Genomic DNA, 7500 nt, shown 5'->3' with positions numbered 1-7500 from the left:
GTAACCTGGACTCTCTTAAGGTACCCGATCGCGGGTAAACGGCGGGAGTAGATGGGACTCTCTTAAGGTACGCGGGGTCTGTAATCGCTCAATGCGTAGCCCTGCCAATCTTATTCTGGCCAGGCGCGTGTAAACGGCGGGAGTAGATGGGACTCTCTTAAGGTACCCGGCAGCTGTAATCGCTCACAGCATAGCCCTGCCTGTCTTAATGTGGCCAGGCGCGGGTAAACGGCGGGAGTAGCCTGGACTCTCTTAAGGTACCCGAGCGCGTGTAAACGGCGGGAGTAGATGGGACTCTCTTAAGGTACCCGGCAGCTGTAATCGCTCACAGCATAGCCCTGCCTGTCTTAATGTGGCCAGGCGCGGGTAAACGGCGGGAGTAACCTGGACTCTCTTAAGGTACCCGATCGCGGGTAAACGGCGGGAGTAGATGGGACTCTCTTAAGGTACGCGGGGTCTGTAATCGCTCAATGCGTAGCCCTGCCTATCTTAATGTGGCCAGGCGCGGGTAAACGGCGGGAGTAACCTGGACTCTCATAAGGTACCCGATCGCGGGTAAACGGCGGGAGTAGATGGGACTCTCTTAAGGTACGCGGGGTCTGTAATCGCTCAATGCGTAGCCCTGCCAATCTTTTTCTGGCCAGGCGCGTGTAAACGGCGGGAGTAGATGGGACTCTCTTAAGGTACCCGGCAGCTGTAATTGCTCACAGCATAGCCCTGCCTGTCTTAATGTGGCCAGGCGCGGGTAAACGGCGGGAGTAGCCTGGACTCTCTTAAGGTACCCGAGCGCGTGTAAACGGCGGGAGTAGATGGGACTCTCTTAAGGTACCCGGCAGCTGTAATCGCTCAAAGCATAGCCCTGCCTATGTTAATGTGGCCAGGCGCGGGTAAACGGCGGGAGTAGATGGGACTCTCTTAAGGTACCCGGCAGCTGTAATCGCTCACAGCATAGCCCTGCCTGTCTTAATGTGGCCAGGCGCGGGTAAACGGCGGGAGTAACCTGGACTCTCTTAAGGTACCCGATCGCGGGTAAACGGCGGGAGTAGATGGGACTCTCTTAAGGTACGCGGGGTCTGTAATCGCTCAATGCGTAGCCCTGCCTATCTTAATGTGGCCAGGCGCGGGTAAACGGCGGGAGTAGATGGGACTCTCTTAAGGTACCCGATCGCGGGTAAACGGCGGGAGTAGATGGGACTCTCTTAAGGTACGCGGGGTCTGTAATCGCTCAATGCGTAGCCCTGCCAATCTTATTCTGGCCAGGCGCGTGTAAACGGCGGGAGTAGCCTGGACTCTCTTAAGGTACCCGAGCGCGTGTAAACGGCGGGAGTAGATGGGACTCTCTTAAGGTACGCGGGGTCTGTAATCGCTCAATGCGTAGCCCTGCCTATCTTAATGTGGCCAGGCGCGGGTAAACGGCGGGAGTAGATGGGACTCTCTTAAGGTACCCGATCGCGGGTAAACGGCGGGAGTAGATGGGACTCTCTTAAGGTACGCGGGGTCTGTAATCGCTCAATGCGTAGCCCTGCCAATCTTTTTCTGGCCAGGCGCGTGTAAACGGCGGGAGTAGATGGGACTCTCTTAAGGTACCCGGCAGCTGTAATCGCTCACAGCATAGCCCTGCCTGTCTTAATGTGGCCAGGCGCGGGTAAACGGCGGGAGTAACCTGGACTCTCTTAAGGTACCCGATCGCGGGTAAACGGCGGGAGTAGATGGGACTCTCTTAAGGTACGCGGGGTCTGTAATCGCTCAATGCGTAGCCCTGCCTATCTTAATGTGGCCAGGCGCGGGTAAACGGCGGGAGTAACCTGGACTCTCTTAAGGTACCCGATCGCGGGTAAACGGCGGGAGTAGATGGGACTCTCTTAAGGTACGCGGGGTCTGTAATCGCTCAATGCGTAGCCCTGCCTATCTTAATGTGGCCAGGCGCGGGTAAACGGCGGGAGTAACCTGGACTCTCTTTAGGTACCCGATCGCGTGTATACGGCGGGAGTAGATGGGACTCTCTTAAGGTACGCGACGGCTGCAATCGCTCAAAGCGCGGTAAACAAAATACTACAACCTTCATTTCGGGTGCAAAGGTGGCCTGGCGTGGAGCTAACCACTGAGTAGCATTCGGGGCCCGGGTGTAGCTCGGTTGATCTGCAGGGACCTGAGTGGGTGAAAACGGCGGGAGTAGCCCTGCCTATCTTATCGTAGCCGTGAGTGCGTATCCGACGGGGCAATCCAATTTACCGGTAATTATAAGTGAGAGTTTTGTCATGGTGATGATTATTTTATTATTGTTGTTGTTATTATTATTATTATTATTATTATTATTATTATTATAATTATTTTTTATTATATGTATGAATTACTCGGATTCATTTATGTCATCAGTATGATTACTAAATTTATTAATAATAGTGTTTGTGGTCGTAGGCCGAGGCTTGGGTGACTGTCATTACGTGGAACGACGTCGAGAAGCTTCCGCGCCGGTCGGGCAGCTCTGACGGCCAGGGCAGCTGCCATCGCGGATAAGCTGATGGCTGGAATGGTCGGGCTGACATGCTCCGCGAGGCTGCTGGCCGGGAGGAGAGCCGCGCTGGCCGAGGAAGTATAGCTTCCGTCGTCGGCAACGTGATCGGCTGAAATGCTGCCAGCTAGGGTGAGTGAGTGAATGATTCATTATTAGTAGTCAAGATTTATTGCATGGGGAGATATTTTCAGTGTTGTGCATGGCAACAAAAACTTTAGTTAATGTGACATTCTCATGTATAATGTGTATTTCATAATTACAGGTTATAAAATTAATCTGAATGTATTTACTCGAGAAGAAAATCTCTAAAACTTAGTTTTATGCAAATTTTAAAGAGAATCCTTCGCCGCGAATTGTGCGTCGGAATTATCTTTATTATTATGATTATTATTTTGTTTTAGTTGTACTGTGATTTCCGTGGAGCAGATTGGGGAGATGCGCTTTCGGTCGAAGGGGGGGGGGGGGGGATGCTGGCGAACCGACTTATTAGGATCAAGTAAATTTATCTAAATTTGAGAATGTTTCATTTTCTCTCTTTACTGAATAAGGTAACGAACAAAAAATATAGCATTTTTGCCATTATCATCGTCATCACCGTACGAATCGCCATCAACACTGTAAATACTATCTCTGCAATGCGGAAACTGCACGCTCGCGGGATACATGAAAGGAGGAATTAAAAGACAAAACGAAGAGAAGAAGGAGAAGGGAATTTTAAGACCCGGTAATTCCTTCTTATGCTTTAATCTTCCTTAAGAAGTAGGTGTAGATAAGGAATAAGAAGGGTAAGAGAGGAGGAGGAAGGAGAACTAATGACCCTCCTGTATAGCATTCTCTTCTTGTTCTTCAGTCTTCCGTAAGGAGAAAAGAAAAGAAGATAACGAAGGAGCAGAAGGAAAGTAGAAGAGGAAGAGGAAGGACCATTTAAAAGACCATCCTCTATGTTTTCTCTTCTTCTTTTCCAATCTTTCCTGAGAAGATGTTAAGGAATAATAATCATCATAAGCAGGAGAAGAAAATGAAGAAGAAGAAGAAGAAGAAGAAGAAGAAGAGAAAACTAGGAGGAAGCAGAATTGTAAGAACTTCCTGTATATTTTTCTCTTCTTGTTCTTCAACGTTCCTCAAGTAGAAGAAGGGGAAGAAGAAGAAAAAACAATAGGAATACTTTTGGACCACCCCTCTATATTATCTCTTCTTGTTCTTCAGTCTTTGTAAAGAAGAAGGTAACGAAGAAGAAGAAGAAGAGAAAAAGACAAGGTTTAAGCAGATTTTTAAGACCCTCTTGTATATTTTCTCTTCCTCTCCAATCTTCCTAATAAGTAATATGATGATGTTGTAGAGAAAGAATAAGAAGAATAAGAAGAGAAAACGGCAAGGAGGAAGGAACGTTTTAAGACCCTCCTGTTTATTTTCTCTTCTTGTTCTCCTATCTTCCTTAAGAAGACGTTAACGGAGAAGAAGAGAAAGACAAGGTGGAAGCAGAATTTTAAGACACTCCTGTATATTTTCTCTTCTTCTTCAATCTTTCTAAAAAGTAGTATGATGATGTTAAGGAAAATGTAGAAGAAGAAGAAGAAGAAGAAGAAGAAGAAGAGATAACGACATGGAGGAATGAATGTTTTAAGACCCTCCTGTATATTTTCTCTACTTGTTCAGTCCTCCTTAAGAAGAAGAGGAAAAGAGAAATTACAAAGAATTACAAGAAGAGAAGAAGAACCATACGAACGACGATTTTTTAAACTTAGTTTAGTGCAAATTTAAAACAGAATTATTCGCCGCGAATTGTGCTTCGGAATTATCTTTATTATTATGATTATTATTTTGTTTTAGTTGTACTGTGATTTCCGTGGAGCAGACTGGGGAGATGCGCATTGGGTCGAAAGGGAGGGGGCTGGTGAACCGACTTATTAGGATCAAGTAAATATACTAAAATTTGAGAATATTTTATTTTCTCTCTTTACTGAATAAGGTAACGAACAAAAAAATAGAGCACTTTTGCCATCATCATCATCACCGTACGAATCGTCATCAACACTGTAAATACTATCCCTGCAATGCGGAAACTGCACGCTCGCGGGATACATGCTAGGAGGAATTAAAAGATAAAACGAAGAGAAGGAGAAGGGAATTTTAAGACCCGCTAAATCCTTCTTATTCTTCAATCTTCCTTAAGAAGTAGGTGTTGATAAGGAATAAGAAGAAGAGGGGTAAGAGAGGAGGAGAAAGGAGAATTTTTGACCCTCCTGTATAGCATTCTCTTCTTGTTCTTCAGTCATCCTTACAGAGAAAAGAAAAGAAAAGAAAAGAAAAGAAAAGAAAAGAAAAGAAAACTAGAGAAGTTAACGTACGATCCGAGAGATGTTTATTTGGAAGGGTGTGGGCTGTGAAATTAGGGAAATGGTGGATGATTTTAAATCTTGCTTGCTTAGTAAGCCCACCTTGTCCACTAAGCTTGGGCTATTGTCATAGCATCAACCGTCTCGACCCATGGAATGCCTATGGACTATGTCGGACCGTTACCACAATCAAAGGGGAACGGAAACAAATTCATTAATAATATTAGTAACAAAGCAGAAGAAGAAGAAGGGGAGGGGGAAGGAGAACTTTAGGACCCTTGTCACGCGACAAGGGTGCAATACATTACAGGCAATAAATACACAGAAACAAAAAAAACAAAACTTTAGACAAACAATCACTAATCTACGCCCCTTAAACTACTAACCACATACCCTTCTAATTTAGTGGCGTCACACAGGCGGATAACCATGCCATGGGCAACGCCACCGTACACTAAACAAACCATATCTACTATAAAACCACTAACTCCAGTACTCTAACTAATTTGGAGGCGCTGCAGAGGCGGTTAACCAGACCGTAAGCAGCACCACTCTTCACTACTCTAACTTGGTGTCGCAGTAGAGGCGGAAAGCCGGACCGTAAGCTGCACCACCCTTCGCTAAATCTAAAGTTATACTGCATACATCTAAAAACAAAAGCAAAAAGGAAAGCAACTGGCTGATCACGGCATCCCCTGGTAATGAGGGAACCCCTTCCACCCATGATGCCGCTATCAGCCACAGCCGTGGGTCAGATGACATACCCACCTAAACCTCTATCGCAATGTGTTCCTTCACATTCTTTGCGTGGCGAATCGCTGAGCTGGAACCCAGTCCATCATGCAATTGCCCCGTCTACTAGTCTGCGTCGTCTCATTACACATTGCCTACTCCCTGCTGTTCCACCATAACCTCGGAACTATTATTATTATTGTGACGGAGAAATCCTTGGAGCAGAAAGAGGTGAAAGAAGGTGCTGGGTGGAATGGGTCTAACTACTATACCAAAAATTAACTTAAAACTTTAACATAGGTTACATTTCTTTTAGAATCTCAAACTTAACACACTTTTCACTTGGTGAACTAATAAAGTGACAGGTACAAATAGCCATCTTGAAACAATAACTGGAAAACCCCAGATTAGGGAATTTTACAGATCGGGGCTTCAAGCTCTTAGTTTACAAATTCTGAGATACCAGATCCGGTTTACAAAATTTTGCAAACTCTCTTATGTTTAGACAATTTAAGAGCACTTTGCTCCAACAACTTCACAGCCTTCCAGAGAAGCACCTCAATATTGCAGTTGAATTTAGGAAACACGGTAAAAGAGCTTACCTGTTCTCCAACTTTAACTAATCACTTACAGCTCGCTAAGGGCAAACTTACACAACCCCTTACAATATCTGGCCTCTCCAGGCACAATTTACAATTAACAAAAGTTAGTACGCAGGGGTATCTAATAGCCAACCTACTGGACCTTTGTGGAATAAGAATAACGGGTTAAATTAATGGCCCGAACACAAAATGAATGGACGCGTATACTCCTAGATATTGAAGAATAAAATCCTAACGGGGCTCCCGGCCCAGTGATACAGGGGCTAAGCCCAATCTACTGTGGTGACTCGAATGGAGGTTAATTTAATACATTACAGGAAAGAAAAACAGTCACAAAATCGTAGTCGCCTCAAACTAAGTTGAAGGGAACTCGAGATGGTGAAGCACTCTCTATCCGCGGTTTGCAGTTGAAAACTTTATGAAATTTTACAAAAGCTGAACGAAAATTTACATTTCAGGAAAGGTTGGTTACATAATTAGAAATAAGGACCTTCCCCTCGTGTAAGTCTGCGGAGGTAGCTACAGAAAAATAAGTCTGGTGGTCATTACCTTGGCTGTTGGTCTGCTCGGTCTGTCTTAACACACACACACACACGCGCGCGCGCACACACACGTTCGCACGCACGCACGCACGCACGCACGCACACACACGCGCGCACACACACAAATGTACTTTAAAGGTTGTTGTCTTCCCTATACAGCTCTAACGGAGGATGAACGATTTATCTTGTTTGGAAAATTCGTGAACTATCTCGGAAAAACTTTTTAATTTGAAGGTGCTCATTTTTTATCCGGATGGCCGCTTGTAGGGGGTAAAGGGTTGGAAATAGATGTATGCCGTCGCGGACATTTTTGTACAGCTTTTTACGCTCTACAATTCGTACGCTTACACCTTGGGCCTAACGCTGACAGTTCAGGCAGCGTAAGCGAAGAAAGCTTTCGGTCGCGACCTTTTCCCTAATCTCTTCTTAATTACTTTCTATTTGGCATTAAATCCATCATCACGCAGTGCACCCGTCCGGATTACATCACCCTGGAATGGTTATCGTAATTTACGATACCACTTCACATCGCCATATGGGTCGCACCCGCACGCGGACTGCCCAGTTTGGTCGAAGCGGCGGCCGGGCGCTGGCGCTGTGGAGGCCATTTTGTGATCTGCCGGACCCCCTTAGTACCCTGAGATACTCGCCGCCCGATACACTGAGAGCGGCAGCTTGCCTGCCCGCGACTGCAATGCTGCGAGCCTCTGCACACCCAGTGTTCATGCTCATATGCGGCGCTCAGTAATGTTGGTAACCGCTCGCCCTTGCTC

This window comes from Anabrus simplex, unplaced genomic scaffold, assembly GCF_040414725.1.
Source record: "Anabrus simplex isolate iqAnaSimp1 unplaced genomic scaffold, ASM4041472v1 ctg00000138.1, whole genome shotgun sequence".
Classification (NCBI taxonomy): domain Eukaryota; kingdom Metazoa; phylum Arthropoda; class Insecta; order Orthoptera; family Tettigoniidae; genus Anabrus; species Anabrus simplex.
The sequence above is the reverse complement of the archived record's forward strand: the minus strand, read 5'-3'. Positions refer to the sequence as shown.